Below are 20,225 nucleotides of genomic sequence, written 5' to 3' on the forward strand. Positions count from 1 at the left end.
GCTGCAAAGACTTGGAAATAATTAACTGCAAAGGAAAGAATTTCATCTCAGGTTTCTGCTGACTGACGACACAGGCAATTTATGATGCCACAAGAAGCTGGGGCTGAGATTATTTCTATGTAACTCCCTATGCTGCTGCTTGGCAGCTTAGTGACTGTGTTGGAAGTGACTGAACTGGATTAATGCCTTGTGGATTTGCACTGTAAACTTCCATGAGTTTGGAGTTCTGGGGCTCGCCTTAGCTGAGTACAGACTAGGCTGTGGCACTGGCCATGTTCTCTCCTGCTTTCCCTGTTGCCTGTAGGTGGGACTTGCTGAGCACGGGGCTTCCCCTTCTCACCCAGCAGGGATGATCTCACTCATTCGTTTCCAAAGGTGAAAGCGCAGAGGGTCTGACTGAAGTTTATCTGGCACTTGGAAAAACAGATACACAGGGCTGGGCTGCAAAAATAGCACGGGGCCAGTCTTCAAAGTGTCCTTCCCGCAGAACCTTGGCAGCTGAGGCTGGTCTGTGCTGCTGCTCGCCTCCTGCTCCTTTGGGTGCTAGGCAGAGAAAATAGGAGATCTGAGAAGGGCACTCGGTTATCGTGGCTAAAGGACAGGTGTATTTTGTTCCTGTCTGTGCTTGGTCTACAAAAGGAGACGAGAGGCTCCTGCCCCAGTAGTGGTGTTGGTGTCAAATCCAGTGTTTAATCTCTGTTTTTCACCTGCAGACCTGTGTTATTCATTCTGATTGAAGAATTCACAGACTGAACCAAGCAAACCCATTCTCCTGTGAACCCTACTGTGAGTTGGTGAATAATTTCTGAAGAGTAGGGTTACGGGGCCGTTGGATCTGGCCCACTGATTCTGTACGTGCCTGTCTGCATGATCTTCAGCCAGCAGCTTCCTCCTAGTTATTCCTGAATCTGCCTGATCCAAATATGCTGTGACGATCTGCCTGTCTTTGCTGTGCATTTTAGGGTCATCAGGTGAGCAGTGCAGTTCAATCTGTAGCTGTTCTTTGCAGTGAGCCACCAACACGCCCACGTGCTAGAGAACCAACAGCTCTGATTCATGGCTGATGGGTGCCGTTCTGCCAAGGAACCCACCTTCCCCCTCTCCATGGGCAGGCAGCCCTGGGTGGTATAAAGTGCACATTGAAACACGCTCTCCAGGGATCCGAGAAGCATCTGTTCCTTCCAGATGTTCAGTTGCCTTATTGTTTGTAAGATTTGAGGCTAGGAACCCCCTTCAGTTATGTGAGGCACTCACTGTTCTCAGATGTCTGGGAGAGCGTGGGGTGGGGGAGAGCTGGCTTTGCGTGACGTCAGCAAGGAACAGAGGCAGAGGTTTCGTGCTTTTTGGAAAACACTTGAAAGGCCTCTGAGATCTGGCTAATCTCCATTGTTCTTGTGTTTTCCGGCAGCAGAATGAGAGAGGAAGAATGGAAAGAGGCAAGAGAACAGAGCTGAGAATTGGAACTGGAAGCTTCTCCTGTGCTCAGGCAAGCTTGGCAGAACACATCGTGGCAAATGGAACTGGACGCAGCAGAACCCAGGCTTAAGCCTGGCTCAGATCTTAGACCCAGCACAGCCTCCTTAGATCTGCAGGATCTTTGTGAGTAGAGGAATGTTTCAGCTAGCCTCACTGAAGCAGACCCAAGTGCAGCTGCTGAATTCAGCTGTGGGATGGGGCAGAGGGTAGCACTGCACAAATGAGGACTTTCTGCTCACAGCCATTTTATGTATTTGATTTTTCTACAGGTTTGTTTTCTTCTGTTGTAGATCATAAAAACACTGTTAGAACCACACATGCTTTGCAAACTTTGATCCAGTAACACAGGTAAGCTGGGGGACAAAGCTGCAAAATGACTTCACAAAGTTGCCAGTAAATGCTCAGCAGAGCTGGGTATTGTACCTGCAATGCACGGAATTCCACATTAAACCTTTAAACAACCCCCCCTCCCATCACGTTGCATTTCAGAACAGTATGGGCCAGTTGTAGAGTCTGTCCACATCATTATATCCTAGCTGATGGGTGGGCAGGTTGAGATACATGGTCAGATCGTTTTGGAATGGAAACATTTCAAAGTGCAATGATATCTAAAACACATGGCTTGAGGAACAGAGATACCGTGGCTCTTTATTTTTCTGTGTGGGCTCAACCAGGTATAGATTAGAGCAATTCTGGAGTAGAAACCTGACACTGGCCAGAGCAGTGCCATGTCCCTTCCTGCTTGTACAGCCCACAGACTTTCCCACTCAATACTTCTTCTCTTTCCTGTGCACCAGCAGAAAAGCTTGGTTAAAAAAGAGTCATTTTCAGCTCAAGGTTTTAAATGTTTTGTTCCTGATGGTGAGTCAATGATTTTTCCAGTCCCACCCCCACAATAAACAAGTGCAGGCTGAGTGTGGTCCAGAGGAAAATGTGAGTTACACATGTCCTGGCCACATGCTCCTCCGGTACCAATGATAACCATATGGTGGCTCTCAGACCCTAGCTCTCCAACGAGAAGAAGTGTTAGCAAGCATTAGTGCAACCTCCTGCAGAGCAGATATGTAACCTAGCCTCGCCTGTAGCTGCTTGCATGTGCCCAGTAAACACCTTCACAACCTAGTACAGTTGTAGTGCCACATTTTGTGGTTCAGCTATGGCTAAATTGGGGAAGGTTGGGCTGATGAGCCTGCTTGAGAAAATTCCTAAGAATAGCACCATTGCAGGTGTATTGCCTGCCCTTTGTGCTGAGCCCAGACCACAGAGTAAGCAGGCCTTTGCTTAGTAATTTTATGGTGATATAGGCTGTTGTTTATTTATTTATTTTTTTAAAGACCTGTTTCTTCTGTCACCCTCAAAGTAACAGTCAGAAATGTGTATGGTATAGCCACGAATCTAGAAGGATGTTGCTATACTGTTAAAGCATCAGTGGAGCTTGGGGGAATTGTCCCTCCCTCCATCCCTCAGCCTGTCCCACTCTTCTTTTTCCCCATCTCATCAACCAGCTGCTCTTCAGTCACGTCACCTTGTCGTGGCACTGGGACCCATTCCAGACAGCCTTTATATGCCTTCATCAAGGTAGGCTGTGCTGGGACGACTTAGTCCTTCATCTCCCATGCCCTCTGGAATGCAGGTACCCTGGTATAACAAACTCATCGCTGAACCCACAGCTCCTACTGTACTTCTCTGCTCCAATGTTTCGCAGTCCATCAATTGCTTGTCAAATTTGGGGACTGTCCTGGAAGCAACCATGTCCCAGAACCAGTGCAGGAACCACAGCCCTCAGCAGGCCCCAGCACACATCATACCACCTATTGCCAGATTGGGAACTTTCTCCAGGTTGGCTGCTCTCCATTCCCTCACTCTCTGTTCATGCCTTATATCCATTAACTGTCCAGCTATTGCATGATACTGCTTGCATGAGCTCCTAGACCCCCATAAATTAGCATCATCTTCACCATTTTCTGTAGAATTAATGGAAAAACTGAAGCCCAGAGATCCCGAAGGATGTTATTCCCATCAGGTACTTTTAAAGATTTGGTCATGGAAGAACTCAAAGGAGAAAAGGGAATTATATTAGAACCCCTGTTGTTTGAGGCTGGTGCCCTGTTTTTCCTTTCTCTGAGCTCACCCTGGTCTTTGCTCACATGGTGTGGGATTTCCACATGTGTGGTTCCCCATTCCTTGGAAACATCCACTTTCTGTAAGCTCTCCATATCTCGCTTACCTGTATCTTTGTTTCTTTATTTTGAGCTACTAGCGGGGTAAACAGGAAGAGGTTCATTTTTATTTTGTAGTGTAAAATCTCAGCTAGGTAACCTTTATTATAGCTAAGATAAATACACAGCAAACATAAGCTTTACTCAGGCACCAGTTCACAGGAACTTGGCAGAGGCCTGCCTGCGTTTCAGAATCCTTGTCCTTTTTCTAGATGAAAGCCCTGCAGAAGGATTTGTTTTTCAGACAGAAGGCAAGCCAAGTTGGTGATTTCATCCCAAGGCAGGCTGTGTCAAGCTGGTCCTATTCAAACATGCAGGAAATCAACCTTGGAGCTCATTCAGAAATGAGGATGGAGAGTGGGGGTAGAGACGGGGGCTGTGAGGAGGATGAGAACTTGGATTTTGAAACTGAGCTCCAAACAAGCAGGAAAGATACCTGCTGTCAGTGTAGTGCTGAAGGGGCCAGTCCTTCACCCTATGAAGGATTAACTGGCAAGGTTTCAAGTAACATTTCTTAATTTCTCGCTCTTCCAAGAAGCAATCTCATCTGTCCTCATGCAGCCCTGCAAAGGCCGTGCACAGCATCACTCTGATAACAGGTCAAGTGGCTACCACAGGCTAAGGGAAATTTTCTCAGTGCCCTCATTCCAAAGCATTTTTTTCTTTTTAAAGCAATCATTGTCTAATTAAAACAGTTGCTTTCTGACCTAAAGGGTGGATTCCTGAGCAGAGAGAAGGAGAGCTTGCTCTGAACAAGGGAGAGGGAGAAGGAGGTAGAAGGAAGCGGTTCTTTACAAGCTACTGTAATGATCTCCACTTGAACATCAGTAGAGCAGCTACATAGCACCAGTGGCAGAGGGGAGGCAAAGGATGGCAGAATTCAGAACATTTATTCTTGTCTGATACAAAATCTCTGAGACCCTGGGCCAGTCACTTCATCCTTCTCTGTACTCATTTCAAAAATGAGAATATTTCTCTTCCTCTTATGGAGGAGTACGTCTGCCCCCAAGTTTTGCTCCACAGGTACGTGAGCAAGAAAGAGCCTCTCTGAGTACCTCGATGGTGTGATCACATTTATCCAGCTCTCCAGGGAAGAGTTTTCTCCCTCTTTCCTCATCCTGGAATGTGGGGGAAAATTCTGTTTAAAAGTTCCCTCTGCCTTTAGTACCCTCCAATACCCTAAATATGGATCGGTACCAATTTAGATGCACTGGCTCAAAAAGAAAAAACCTGTACCTTTACTTATTTTTTTCTGATGATGTGTATGCATCAAGTCTCTCTGTGAAAGCCCTTACTAGAACTGGGACCAAAGCAACATTTCCCACCTTCTCTACCCATGCCATATCTGTTCTGGCAGGGCCCAGTTCTTTACTTTGCTTGTCAATGCACCACAAAGGGCAAAGATCAAAAGAACCTGCAAGAGTTTTGTTGCTTCCTCCTCAGTTAGCTGTAGCTCCCAGCAGCAAGAGAAGCACAATGGAGAAAAACTTGGCACAATTTTATCTGATGCTTTTCTGCAGCTGCAAACTTGCTGTTGTTCAGCAAAGATATCACTCCAAGACACCCCACTGCCGTGCAGCCTTTCCAGTACAGCTAATCACATGGGAAATTAGGAGAGAAACCTGCTTGGGATCTGTGTGTGTATAATTCTTCAGCCCTAAATAAGACCTGCAGGGACTTCCCAGCAAGGCAGATACAGTTTGCTGCTGCTGCTAGAAAAAGCCAAGACTTGCCCCTTTGCTCTTACTCTTTCTATATAAGAGCTTCAAGGACTGCACTCCTTCCTTTCTAGCAATTGCTCTCATGGATCCAGACTTTAGTGGTTTGGTTTTTGTAATCAAGCACTTTCTGATGTGAATAATACCAACAAAATGTTTGCAGCTTGGCCTGGAGGATGGGAAAAATGCAGACACCAAAAGCCAAGGCAGTTTTTTAATGTCGATGCTCATTAGGTATTTTTTAACATTAGTGGCTGGTGCTGGAATCTGCCCACGCAGGCTGGAGGCTGAGGAAATATTATTTGCACACATCTGCTCCAAGAGATACTGTCAGACTTGGGGAGCATCTTGTGGTAATTAGGGGAATTCATTCCCTAATTTGGTCCAGCAGAGTTTTTTCCTGATTTTTTTTCTGTTTGTGAGTTCCTTTAAAATTTTATTTTCCATGTTGTTTTTTCAGCAAGTGAAAGGCTCCCAAGCAGTGTTCAGATCCCGTGTTCACATAGCACCTTCTTCCCTGTGAATTGCAAAGCACTTGGCAAAGCTGGGCAAGAAGTCTTTCTGAAGGAAGGGAAGAATAGCTTGCAGTCACGGGCTCAAAATAAAACAAAAAAAGTGTAATCCCTTATTGCCTTTCCACTTTCCTGTTCCTGCCATATCTTTTCCCTCCTCCCTCCCCATTTCCCAACCTACATGTGTGCATTTGCTTCCCAGACAGAAGCCCCTACAAGACCTCAGTGCCCAGGTTGAAGCAGACCAGGTGCCTGCCTTTGATTCTTCTATCCATAATGCTTCCCTGAGCTCTCCTCCCGATCTCCTCCGCTGCTGTTTGAGTGGTGTGTGCTTAGTGGTAAAAGAAAGACGTTTAACTGGATCAGCCAGATGATGTCCCGGGCCAGAAGTGGTCCAGACAACATCTGATGAAGAGAAACTGTGACTCACTAGCCGCTGCCTTCTGGAGAGCTCTCTTGGAAGCCACGTTTCCTCACCTCACTGTTGTCTTCTTCTTCCTTTCTGCTGGTCTTCCCCAAGGCAGGGTACCTGTCCTCCCCAGCCCAAAGCTCAGTCCCCCAGAAACGTTCACCTCCACGTGAGGAGTTCCTTTACAAAATCTTTTAAAGAAGAGGACAGCTTTAAGGCCCCGTGCTTTTTCTGAAGAAGGGGCCTTTAATATAGTTTAATTAAAAGTTCGTCCTGCGGAGCTTGTTTGATGTCAGTTTTGAAATTCTGTACATTTGGTTTCCATTCTTATTCTTTTGTGTGTTTAAATCAGTACATTTCCAAATAAGGTTTTTGTGTGCTCACCGCAGATCTCTGTGCTCACTCCTTGAACCTTAATGCTTTTTGTAGCATTGAGCAGTGACAGGGTTATGTTAACCTCTCTGCTTCACTAGGCACATTTGTTCCCTCAAAATCAACACAGCAGCTGTAGGCACTGACATCTGAAACAGTCCTGGCTCTCTTTACGGCACGGAGTTTCTCTTTGGTCTGTGTGGATTGCACAGGGTGCCTTGCAGGAACACACAGACAAGCAGGTGCTCAGCCCTGCCCCACGGGGCAGTTTTTGGGGGAAAAGCTGCTTAGGCAGCATGCTGGCTATTTGGGGACATTGGTGGGTGAGTATCCGTGGTGGGGATAAGGCAGGTTTGTGTCAGGCCAGGCTTGGTTTGGGGCCAGGTGCAGCTCTACCCAAAACTGAGTTAGGCCAAGTGGGAGCACCTGGCTGGATTGAAATGCTGCTCCTCAGGGCCCTCCTTCTGCCTGGTGAGCTTCCATATCCCTTCCTGGGGTACTGAGGAATTATGGGGAGGAAAAAGTGGAAATCTGAAGGTAGGTAGGAATATGTTTTTGTAGATGAACATGGGAGGCCCTGGCTGAAACTGTTCAATGTCAGATCCTGGAGACCAAACAGTTGCTTTTGGGATCCTGTGCTTGGGAACATGCAGGAAAGCCAAGGTGGAAAGTGAGTTTTAGAGCCTAATGCTGATGTATCAGTGTTGTGTGAACTGTGGTTGGGGATACAGCTGCACAGTGACTGTGTGTCTATCCCATTGCGCTCTGGAGAGCAAGGGAAAGCTACGGGATGCTGCTGGGAGAGGCAAGGTGCCTGTGTTGCAGCTTTTGAAAAACCCTTCACAATAAAGTGAAGTTAATCTAGAAAAATCCTGAGATGGGACAAAGTTCCAAGAAAGCTGCAGTGCCAATGCAGGATTTACCCCCCCCACCAGCTCCTTAGTTTCCATTTCTAGCTCAACCAGTTGCTAGAGCCCTTTCCTGGGTGGCCAGGCACCTAAAAACCCTTTTCTCTTGCCAAAATGGAGAGAGAAAACAACAACATATTTCTGTCCTGCAGCACTGAAGCTGTTATTGGAGCAGCTCTCTGTTTTGTAGCCAGGTGAACATGCTGGGAAGACAACACGATCAAGAGGTGCTTTAAGTGCTGGGAAGGCGCCGTGAAAGGTAGGGGGAAGAATCTACTTCTGTGTGAGCTGTTTAAGATGCCTGAGAAGTGGCTTGGGAGGGTGCTGCTTTGTTCTGTGCCTCTTGCCTGTGCCATGATCGCAGAAGTGCTGAGATCTGAATAGTTTTAATTTTATTCCTAATCTTGTGTGCTGTGCACAGATCATAAAAATCAGTGATGTGGTTGCCCAGTGGAGACGAAAGCTGCTTACCTGACGTGTACGGTGAATAACAATGAGAATTAAGTTGCACATTTCAGAATTGCTTCTGCTGTTCTGGATGGATGAAATTATGCCACAAAATGGTGGATTTCCTGAAGCTTTACCTCTTTCTCAGCACCCACACTGTTTTCATGTGGCTTTTTCCATTTGTTGTCCTTTTCCTTTGAGAGCAAAGTGTACGGAGGTCACAGCCCAGGATCCACCCCTGTTAGTTTTGAAATGGGGAAAACTGCGACCCAGAAGTAAGATGAGTGTGCTGAGGGAGGTGTGGTGATCGGGGGGCTCTGAATTAAGGGGAGGTCTTCTGGAGGCTGTGAAGCTGTGTTACGTGCCAGTGTCTTTCTGCCCGTGGCATGACTGACGGAGAGCTGTCCCGAGAGGGAAATGGTGGTGGTGGTCATGGGGCCTGTGCTTCAGGAGTCATTTCTGTTGTCTGATACCAAGAAAGGATCAGTTGTCATGGTTACCAGCCTCCCCTTCCTGGTCTTGCCAAATGTCTTCTCTGGAGCCTCGGGCTTGGAGCAGGATTCAGCATCTCTCTCCTGGTGAGGTGACACTGATCCAAGCACCTTGAATTTCAGATTCGCCTGCTTTGGCACACTCGTGTGTCACTGCTTTGTGCTTGTGTATCTCAAGGGTGTTCTTATGTTCTTGCTTTTTTTTTTTTTTTTTTTTAATTAATAAGGAAGAAGTAAATGAAATAAAAATTAAGCTCTGGGTATTCTTAGGGGTGCAGCCCTGTGCTTGCAATCTGGACAGAGACATCAGGTGTCTGGATGGGCCTGGGGGGTCTCAGTTCCCTGTACCCCATGCACGGGGTCAGGAACTCAGCACAGTTGGCATCTCTCTTATTCTTCTTTTCTGTATTCAAACCACAGCACGTCTAGTTATGAAGTGACCTGAGCCACAGAGGTCTGTCATTGCAGGCCTTTTGGTTTGAATGTGACTTTTTTTTTTTTTCCCTGAATGCCAGAAGAAGCTTGAGTGAAAGGTGAGCAGGTTAAAAAGGAGTCTGTCTTTTTTTTTTTTTTTCTTCCTTTTTTTTTGAGCTGGACTTGGTTAGCATTCCTTTTGAGAACTGAGTAAAAAAGGACTCATGTGAGTCGTGCTGGAGTCCCAGGCAGCAAGGGAATGGCAAGGATAGCAGCAGGCCAAGCTGGAGAAATTCTTGAAGTAGGAGGAAGGTGAGGGGTCTCAAAGGAAACATGAGGTCATTTCCCTTTTAACATAGTACATTTCGGAGATATTTTAACAATTAATCAATATCTAAATCTGCAGTCCATTATAGGGCTTGGCAATGTGTTATTTTATAGTCTAACAAATGGGAGCCTGCCTGTGCTAATAGGTTGAATCCCTGAGCTACAGTTAATGTTACTATCACATGGCAAGCGGTAACTTGCTCCTCCCTGCCTTTTTTGAGATGAGGTCAATTATATTTACCATTTATGGAAGATATTCTTCTAATTAAAATGACGAGGATGCAAGGAATCCACTTTTGCTTTCTTTATTTTAAACGTTTAAAGTAATAACCATTACCAAAACCTGGGAACGAGGGGCAGGGGAATCTCTCTGCATAGCCAGCCAAGTGTTACAACATCGCTTTGGCTGCAGGCTCCAAGGCTGCTGCTAAGCCCCTTCGTAGCCCGTGTTGGAACATCTGGTCCACCTCATGATGGATGGTCAGCCCGAGCAGCCGGGCAGTGGAGTCTGGGCCTGACTTCTGCACAAGTGCCCAGACTGTGGGGGCTGAACAGCTGTGTCTGATGTTCTGAGCACAGAGCTGGGAGCCTGGGACACTCCTGGGGAAAGAGCTCGGCTTGCAATGTCATGCTGGGAGGTGCAGGCTGCGAATTGGCATCCTCCGTTCCCCGTCGAGCTGCTGGGCGGCCTGAGAGCTTCTGAGCAGAGCGTCGGGCTTGCAGGTTGCCTGGGTTTCCCCAGCTCTATGAGCAAAGTCCCAGCGAGGTGTTCCTGGCATGACATGTGCATTTCTGTAGGCCTTGTGGTTAGGCAGCAACCCCTTTCTGCTTTGCTAGCACTATGTCTGGTGATGTCAGCTCGTATTTATTCCTCTGCCCTGCTTACCTGGATAAAAACAAGCTCTGGTCTCTCGCCGTTTGGATTGACTAACTTGATCATCTCCTCTCAGGCACAAAACTCAAATGTTCTTTTTTTTTTTTTTTGCACCCCCCTCTTTCTCCAAACAACCAGATCGTGCTTCTCTAACTTCTGTCTGGAAGCTTGTTTGGGTTAGCAGGCGGTGAGCAGCAACTCCTCACTCCCAACCTGAGCCTTTCTGGAGCTGGGGAGGGAATGGACTTCCGTGTCTACTTGAGGGGTTATCAGAGCACAGCGTCACGGGACTGTGAAGGCATTAGTCATTTAATTAGCATTAACAAGGCAATTATTATCTTAATAAAATGACTGATTATGACATTGAAGTTGTATTTGAGGTTTAACAGCTGCAGCAGCCTGACTGAATTGTATGTTTGTTAATCCTCAATGAGGGTGTTCTATTTCACTGAGTGATGTTTATTTAACATGCAATAAGTGTCTTAGTGAATCTCTATTAAAGGCATATGTGGAAACCTTAATTTGAAGCATTACAGAAGAGAGTGAGACTGTTCAATTCATAAAATCCTATTTAAACATTGTGAGCTCCAAACCCAGCCAGTGCCAAAGCAAACTGTATCCTGTAAGTCCTGTGCCAGATGTCTCATGTGGGGTAAACTCAAGCTCCAAAGAAAATAAGGTCTGAAGGGAACACTCTGGCCATTGAATCTCCAATCCAGCCTATATAAAGGGGTTTCGTTTCCATTCAGGAAATACAAACCTCTTCTATGTGGATCCTGTTCAAAGTGTGTTTGCTGAACAATTCTTCCCAGCAGCAGCGATTCTCAGTAACACCTACGCCTGTGAGCAAAACTGCATCTGGTGGAAAGGTTTGGGAAATACTCTAACCTCTCTGTGAAGTTCTGAGAAAGAAGAGACAATGAATCGAGAAGATTCAATTCCTGAGAAAGAAGAGACAAAGACAGAGAGGTCTCTGGGTGTTTCATATGGCACCGACTAGTGTCTAGCTGGGTGTTAGACACCCTAGCTGTTCTAATTGTCTTCTGGGTCAGATGTGAGATGAACGAAGCCTTAGCAAACATGACCTTATCTTTTTTTTATTTTTTTTTTATTTTTTTCTTTCTGTGTCCTATGACGTTAGGCAACTTGCTGCCACCTGACCACTGTGGTTCACCACACTCAGCAGGGTGCTCCAGGGCACTGGGGAATTGACCTCTGGGAAGCTGAGGTGGTGTCCCTGGAGCTCCTGACTTCACTCTGAACCTGGCCTGTTTCTGTCTGAGTGCCTCTGGTATTTTGCAGGTAGTTGCATGTTCATTTTGCTTGTGTTCAGAGACTTCTGGACGTGAACCAGGTCTGAACTGGCACCCTGTAGCAGCAGTGAACTCAGCTAAGAGGCAGGATCCTTTAGTGCTAATTTGGCACCGAGTTAACACAGGCACAGGACTTCCAGTTGGCTCAGAATAGGCAAAGTGCATGTAGAGACACGACACAGGCTGTATCTCAAGCTCCTCTGAGTTTAGTGGCAATTCAGCTCCACATCCACACTTTTGGACTCCGATGCCAACCTTCTGGGCCAGGCCAGCACTCAGCCCTTGAATCTGGGCTCCGCTTTCCTTCCACCTACAGGAGAACTGTTCCTGCTGGGCCAGGGAAGGGCTCGGCAGTCCTGGCAGCCTTCACAGCATGAGCTGTTTGCCTTGAGTGAAACTCAGTAACTGGAGAGGGACCCACACTTCGGGCTCCTGGGAGCTCTGCTCTGCTCCCTCAGGTGAGTGCAGGCAGGCTGTGAAATAAATCTGCTGGGGTGATGCCTTCTTCGTGTCTGTATGAGGTCATCTGCCACGGCAGTAAGGTCCTGCGTGTTTTCCCCTTACAAAGTCATGTTCCGTGTCAGAGAGGGAAATGGAGGGTGCTAGGAGGATTGCCTGAGGCTATCTGACGAGGAAACAGCAGGCTGCTTTAGAAGCTGTCTCCTGTCCAAGAGACACAGCTACCCTGATGTCAGAGGCTATTCGGCTCCTGTACGAACAAGACTGTCTCCTCGCTCACTGCTGGCTCTGGTGGCCCCGTTGGCTCTACCTCGTGCTCTGCTTCAGCTGTGGTGTGAAGGCACCAGCTGCCTGCTGGGCTGACCACGTACCTGGCCGAGGTGCCAGCAAGCCCACCAGCAAATTCTGGGGCACCCTGCTCTAAGCACCTTGCTATGAGCACATAACAGCCTCACTCAGAGTGGGAATTTGCTATCCAAGACTGGCAAGGTTTCTGGCCCCACGCAGTGGTTAGGTTGTGTTCATCAATTTCCCTTTCCTTGCCTGTAATTTCTTCAGGGCAGCAAGCCAAGGAGACCCATAGGCATGACCAGAACATGGGGATAAATATTCCAAGTGGCTTGATCTATAGGAACATGCAGATGGGGGAGGCAATGAGTTCATCTCCTCCGTGCTCTTGGCAGGGCTGTCCCTATATCCCCCCGCGTCCTGCAGTGGGGCGATAAGCTGGCTGCAGGGAGAACGTTCTGTCCCTTCCCTGGAAGAAGAGATTCATCTGAGCCTTCCTCCTGGGAGCAGTCCTTGGTAGGCAGCTGAAACTTTCCTTTTCCTCTCATCCCATGACTATTAGGGAATATCCAGCCCTTTACATTGTCCAGAATAATTCCACTGAAAAGAGGATTAGTGCGTTTCAGTAACCCCGGGCTGTTTCCTGTCGTTTACCTTTTAGCTGCTTTCTCCCAGGTTGGTGTCTCCAGCCCCTAACGATTTCTTTTGTTCTTGGAGCAGCAGGTTACTGCAGCTTCCCTGTAAGAATACATTTAAAGCAGAAGGGCAGGGAAGGAGCAAAGACGTCCTTGACTCTGAAACACCTCCGGTAACAGAGCAGAAAGCAGATCCCCAGGGCCCTGCTTTCAAAGGTGTCTTAATTTGCTGTCTGAAACAGTTGCCAGGGTTTCTAGTCCTGTCAATCCCATCTAAAATGAAAAAAAAAATGTTGTAAGTACAATTTTTACTGCATACAGTTGCCCAAACAGGTGGGGTGAAATCGGTGTGAGCTCAGGTACAGCCAGTCGGATCAAGCAGTGTAAAAGGCACCTGGTGGATGGTGACCCGACACCGTGTCACGCTAAAGATGTTTTGAATTTCTGGCACGGACAGGGGGAGAAGGGTGAATGAGAGCTGTGTTGGGGGTTGTTTTGTTTTTGAGAGAGGAAGCATTTCATTTCTGATGGGAAGTATTTTGTACTTGCTTTCTTCTGCTATCTGTTCCCAGCTCAGACAGCTCTTCTGTTCTTCAGCGTGCTTGCCCAGGGCTGTTGTATATGACTGTTTAAACAGTGTTTAAACAGCCATAAGCCTGTTTATTTACCGAGGCTATAAATTATCTTGAAATCAGAATTCATCATCCTGCAAATACCATGTTTCAACAAGCAGGCTGGCTCTCTGCTAGCATAGCAATAGTAATAGACCTCCTCGCTGCCCTGCCAAGTCACTGGCAGGGGCAAGTGTCCCTGCATGGGCAGCTGCTGCCTCGCGGGGATCCAGGCAGACTCCGAGGGCTGATTCCTCTTTGTGAGCTGATCTGCCAGCAGACTGGGGAGTGCAGTGGCCACTGCAGGTCTCTGATGGATGAACTGTGTGTTCGAGTTATCTTGTCCTTGCCGGGGTTTGCTACGAAACTAATGATCTGTCTCTTCCAGGCATTAGCAGCAGTTGTCTCTACAGTGTGAAGGGCTGATGATAATCAAGGAAGGAGCTTTTCCCAGTGGAATTTTCTCCCTCACTCCAGCTAGTAGTAGGTAACTGTTTCTGCAGCATGTGGCTTTTAGATGACAAAGCCAGCAGTATCCTGCTCGGTGTTACTGGGGATATTTCCTTGACTTTGTTTTGCTGAGGCTGTGGACATAGAGAGTGACTAGAAGAACTTGTCTGAAAAGGCTTAAAAGCGACACTTCCCCTATGCGACGTGTAAATTCCTTTCTCAGATAACGTCTGCCTTAAATGTTTAATCTCGGCGACTCCAGCAGTTGAGATTAAAACCCATCAAGGCAGCTGCCGTGCCCTGGCTGTTGCACAGGGTGTGGGTTTTCCTCTGGATGCTGACATTTCTGCTCCCATTAGCACCTCACCTCAAGCTGAGTGTGGTCCTGGCAGTCCAGAGCCCCAAACCTTTGTATGAGCTGCGTTGATCAGGCTGGCTCACTCCTCAGCAGGTCTGGTAGCAACAATAGATCATCTGATTTACCTGTTGTGTGTGGTGTAAGCTATCGCCTCTGCAGATTTCTGGAACCACATAAACCAGAGATGGGAAAGATCCGAGGTCATCCAACTTCTCCATTTTCCCCCTATGGGGAAGGCTTGTTCCCTACACTGGATTTTCCTGTACTTGGTCCAGTTTGAAGTGACTCAAGCAGCAGGGTTTTCATCGCTTCCCTTGGGAGGCCTGGCAGTTTTCTTGCCATGAGAGATGTTTTCCTAATTCTCCACCTGATCTGTTCCTCTCCCTGATTCCAGCCCCACAGAGTGGCCAGCAAAAAGCTACGGTGGGCTAATGCTCATTAGGTTATATGAGCACTGGTTAACTCTTTCTGGGTGGCTTTGATGCTTGTCCTAAGCAAAAAGGAGAAATTTGGATATTCGGAAAAAGGATATTTGGAAAGGAGAATGTTATGGTGCTGGAAAGGAGAATATAATGGTGCTGCGATGGTGACACTTGTCTCAAAGACATTGATGGTGTAAGTAGTACGAGTCCCAAGACCTGTGGTTCTTATAGGATTTAGAGGTTCATGGAAGGTTTTCTTCTACAGCATGTAAGCATACCTGCAGCTGGTGAAAACTGGTAAAATTACCCCTGAAATGTTGAACTAAATGACAACCTGAACGTGCAGTAGTGGCTGTTCTTTATTTTGGGGCTTTGCTTGTGCCTAACACTTCTTCGAGAAGCTTGTTTTTTCTTAACAAGCTGGAGATTTTCCCATGGATTGCTTTCTTTGCTTATCCTGTCTGTGCTGCCAATGCTGTGTAACCAGTAGCTTGACTCTAATGCTGAAGTAGTTCTTAAAATATCGTCTGCTAACTGGATTGGTCACGATGGGATAAAGCCATCTTCCATGAAGGATGAGCGGGATCAGGCCTTGGAGACGCTGTCAAAGGGGAGCCAGCACAAGAAGAAGGGAATAAATATTTAAAGTGTGGTTATGCAGGGGACAAAACTAGATGCAAATCTAATGGTCCCCAGCTCAGATAACTGCAGAAATGTTTAGGGCAGAAAGCTGGTAGCAGTTGAGAGGTCTGTGGTGGTGTAACACGACGTGATGGGCAGCTTTGTATTTATTTTGTCTGGGGTTCCCCAGGAGGCTGTTTTATGCTTTATCCAAAATGAGTAAAAGGGTTCTCAACCTTTCTTCTTTGACCAGACATAGGGAACAGCCCTGTGTTCGTGTCTCTGCCAGGGGGATGGAGGGCACTTGGTGTGTCTGTGTCCCCTGGCAGCCCCACCAGCCTCGGTGTGCACCGTGAGGAGGTTTCTCCGCTCCGCTGAGTGCCACGGCCGTGGTGCTTGCTGCGGGTGGGCAAAGCCAAGGAACATGACTAATGGGTAACATAAAGAACCACCTTCCCTGCAGCCTGATTCACCCGATCCTTGCACAGATTCAGTCTTTCCTTCAAGGAATGTTTGATAATGCAGCGCGCACCGCTGAGATCACCCTTCTGGCAAGTGCCTGCTGTGGTATGAGACCCAGTCATCTGGCAGCACATTGCTTACTGCAGTCTCCAAGGCAACCCTCCATGCTGTTCTTCTTTGGAAGCTCTGTGCATTCGTAACGAAGCTGTCATCCCTCTTACTGTAAGTGCAGCAGATGTGAAAGATTTTACCTGTGCCAATGAACCCCAGGCCAGGACACTGCTGCTCGGAGGAGCAGCGCTGCGGTGGGCATCCCACCTCCCTCTGAAGGTTGCTGCCTGTCTGCTTGTGGTGTCACAAAATGTCTCCTGCCCTGCCTGCCGTGTCTGTAGCCAGCTGTGTTCGCACAAAGAGACCCTGAGGATCACACGAGAGCTCTGCTGAGGCAAGGCCTTGCGGTGCTGACGTGCCACAGAAAGAATTCGTCCCGGATGGCTGGTCCCAAGGTGGATTTACCAGTCCTGCAGTTATTTGCTTCTCGCTGACTAAAATGTGAGTCCTTCTGGTAGGGAGACAACCAAACTGCAGCTCACTGCCATGTCCCGTGGGGGCTGCTCTGAATTTCTTTCGAGCAGAAGCTGCCAATTGCTCAGTTTGGAGGCACAGCCACCCTCTGCTGTGGGTGCTTAACCTGGCAGGTCAGAGGGGCAATTATCTGCCTCCAGCATCCCATCTGAAGTCCTCTGGGCTGCTCTAAGAGAGGCTGTAAATCAGGGAGGATGGATACCGTGTCCTCTGAGCAGGCCTGATAGATGCTCAGTGCTGGACTGATGAAGCTCGTCAGTGCCATGCTGGGCACTGCTAAAAGTCAGCCTGGAACTGAAAGGCTGCAGGCTTCATCCTGCCTGGTGCAGCATACAGAGAGGCTTTTTTCTCACATTTGCTTTTCTGGTTGGTCTGTTGGTCATACAGAAACCGGGGTCTGGCTCTAGCTGAGGGTATTGCAGTTCTTTGGGGTGAGCGAGGTAGGGGGAAAGTCTGTGCTGTTCATACAGAACGAACCACACCTCCCTGGTAGATCCCATGCAGACCTAGACTGGAAGAATCTGCCTAGTTCATCTATTAAAAGCAGGCATCTAACTTCAGGCCTTAATCTTAGGGTCACCAGCGTGGAGCGAGAGACTCCCAGCTCCTTGGAGAAAGCCAAAGCCCCTGTTGGAGCAGCCAAACTGCCTGGCAGTTGGAGTCAGACGAGGTGACGAGCCTTTGCCACAGCCCCTCCTGATCCCGGTGGGTGAGAGGTTTGTACAAGCTGGGGTCGTTCTCGTTCCCTGCTGTGAGCTCCGGGAGGGATGGTGCTGGGTTAGGTGCCAGCTCCAGTGCTCTGTGTGGGTGGCTTGCTCGTCTGCTCTGCGTCCAGCAGCAGCTGCTGGGAACACCCCATAAAGATTGCTTGCTCCTGCTTTCTGACAAGCTCTGTGCTCCCAAACGTGGGCAGACCCCCTCACCTTGCACACCTCCATCCCTGCCCTGCCATCCTAGCCCCGGCTCTGTCCCAGTTTGTCTGCCAGCTGTGCCAGACCGCTGGGACACGTGTTTTGGGGCAGGCGCTTTCCAGGAACTCTGTGGCTGCTGCCCTGTCTGTCTGTAGTTTCACTTGACATCCCCCAAGGTCTGGAGGGGAGAAAAGGCATTTTCCTCTTGCCCTTGGGGTGATGCTGTAAGGCTGTGGTACAGGAGCTGGGAGCTGCTGGACCTGGGCCTGGGGGGCGAGAGGGGGGAGCTGCCCCTCCGGGCTGAGGAGCCCCAGTCCTGCAGCACCCTCAGGGTCCTGCTGGGCACAGAAACAGGTAAAAATAACATAAAATAAAACAAAAATAATCATAAAATAACAGGTAGCTGTGAGGTGGGAAGCCTGCCCCGTGGGTTGAGGTGTTTTCTGAAGGATGCCGTGCAGGCAGCCCACGTGGAAGCTTGGCTGCTGGTGGGGGGGTAATTTTGGGGTTGTTCTTTTTTTTTTGCTCGTCTCCCCATCAGCAGGCTGGGGAATACGAGTCGGGAAACAAGTCAACAAGCAGACAGTGGCATGTGAAGTGAGTCCCCCTGCTGGCACAGCTGCGATTGCGAGGCAGTGACACAGATGATAAGGAGCACATGCAGATACAGCACCAGTAGTACCAGAACTCTCCCAGTGCCCCCCAGTGCTGCCCAGATCCCCCCTGTACGCTCCCAGTGCTGCCTAGAGCTACTCAGCAAACTCCCAGTGCCCCCCAGTGCTGTCCAGAGACCCCCTGCATCCTCTCACTGCCTGCTGGGCATCTCCAGACAACACTGGAGGGCACTGGGAGTGTCGCAGGAGGATCTAGAAAGCACTGGGTGGTACTGGGACTGCACTGGGAGGTTCAGGACAATACTGGGACACACTTGGAGAGTACTGGGGGGTCTCTGGACTGCACTAGGGGGCACGAGGAAGCTGTAGGCAGCACCAGGGGTGCTGGGAGATTATTGAGGGTACTGGAGAGCTACAGGCAGTAGTGGGTAGCACACACTCACACTCCCTCCCTGGCAGTGTGAGCGTGTGCTTGCTGCGGGCAGGCGGCTGTGGCTGCACAGAAGGCTGCCTGCCAGAGAAGACAAAGCCCTAAAAGATCTGTAGATCTGTCCCCCCTTCAGCTCTACTTAGGCAATGTGAGGTTTGCTGCTCTCACCTGCCCTTGCTGCAGTGAATTCCCCACGGTTCGGTGTGCTGTTTGCCCTTTTTATGTTCTGAGAAGTCTGTGTAGCAGCTCTCCATCCCCACTGGGTTTGTTGTGCACGTGCCAGACAAGAAGGAAGCAAAGTGGGGTCTTTAAACCTTGCCTTGCTCAATTGCAGAAGGCAGCAAACGCCTGAAATAATGGATGTAAAGAAGGACACAGTCAGTATAGTGAGATATATGGACTGGGGCAGGAGAAGGCAGAGATTCACCAAAAATGCAGGACTGGCAGAGGCTGGTTCTTGGGACATGGGCACCTGTGGGGTGTCTCTGAGCAAGCCTGAGCCTTAGTGCCTTGTCAAGAGAAAACTGGAAGCTTTTAAGGAGAAGAGAGCAGGAGAAAATGCTTCGTGTGCCCTGGATCAAATCCTCTTTGAACCCAAGAGGGCTTTTTAAGCACCCAAGGCTGCTGTGTTGGTAAAACTGCCTGGAGCAGCACGCGAGGGGCATGGGGCAGGATGCTCTGTGCAGCTCACAGCCCGGGGAGCAGCCAGGCTGCCCAGCCAGGCGGTGTGCATAGGTTTTCCAAACAATCGTGTGGGATGTTTTCCTTTGATTCATCGGCTGTAATTCCTCCCAAAGACCTGGCATGTTTCCTGGTGGCTCGCCTTCCACGTGTCATCCGTTCCCCTTTGGGACTGGCCTCTCCAGGAGCTGACCTCCCGGCGGCCCTGCCTGGGGTCACTTCCATGGGACACGGCTTTTCCTCAACCCCACAAGTGTCTGGGGGGCTCCCAGCAGCACAAAACCCTCCCGGCTCCCTGTTCCCTGACCCCGCTGTTTGTGTTAGCTCCCTGGGGTGAGAGGTTGCCCTTGCCATCACGTTCGGGTCCCCGATCTCTTTACTTTTCTCACAGTTTCTAAGACAACCGGTGCAATGAGACACAAATGTCAAACCCTCTTATTTCTGTGTGCCTGGGGACCAGGCTGCCTGCGCCACCGCCAAGCTGCTGCTGGATTATACAACCCTCGTGTTTCTGCTGCTCGGTGTGACTGCTAACAGCTCCCAACCCCAATTTAGCAACGTTTCACCCCTACCTGCTTGGGTACGAGCTCAGCTGCGCTTAGATGGCTTCTGACTTGTGTTGCTGCCTCTGCAGAGCTCGCGTTGGCGTTTTGCTTCCATCCCACGTGGGGACAGGGTCTGGGGACTGCAGGAGGAAATGCTGAGCCTCCCCTAACGCTGGGGAGCAGAGAGCTGAGCAGTGGCACTTCCACCTCTCCCAGGGAGCTGCTGCTGGCTTCGCTCCTGGCCCTGCTGCAGCCCAGGGCTCTCGGCCTTGCCTTTCCCTTGCTGAGGTGGGGATACGAAGCTGGGGGACACTGAGGCACGGGGAGATGAGCGAAGCACAGGAGCACGAGGCCAGAGCAGGGACTGAAGGCACCGCGATGAGGACCTTGTCCCACAACCTTCATATCACTTAGCCTTGTGGATGCTTGGGTTTGTGATTTGGGTTTCGGGGTTGGGCTGGGTTTAAGCACTGGGCTGTGCTGTGCAGGGGATGACAAGTGTAAGGCCGTTCTTCCTTCCAAGTGGTGCCTGAACCCTGCGGTACCAGAAATGCCCCACATTGAAACAAAGCACGCTGCTTGGGGTTACAGCTTGGATCTTGTAACGAGCAGGAGGAGGAGCGCTCCCTCCAACACCTTTCAGTTCTGTGATCTGAATGACTACAGAGGGGAA

The 20,225-nt window shown here is 49.2% G+C and overlaps 1 long non-coding RNA gene across 2 annotated transcripts; it reads left to right on the plus strand.

Moving 5' to 3' along the window:
- Window positions 1-6,876: 6,876 nt before the first annotated feature.
- Window positions 6,877-20,176, plus strand: LOC137843776 (uncharacterized). Of its 2 annotated transcripts, XR_011089670.1 has the most exons (4): window positions 6,877-7,243; window positions 7,805-7,873; window positions 11,797-17,076; window positions 19,399-20,176. It is a non-coding gene; the product is annotated as an uncharacterized lncRNA (long non-coding RNA). The 2 variants fall into 2 exon arrangements; XR_011089669.1 differs by lacking the exon at window positions 19,399-20,176 and having other exon boundaries at window positions 11,797-19,383.
- Window positions 20,177-20,225: the final 49 nt, after the last annotated feature.

The sequence above is a fragment of the Anas acuta genome, chromosome 23 (assembly GCF_963932015.1).
Source record: "Anas acuta chromosome 23, bAnaAcu1.1, whole genome shotgun sequence".
Taxonomy (NCBI): Eukaryota; Metazoa; Chordata; class Aves; order Anseriformes; family Anatidae; genus Anas; species Anas acuta.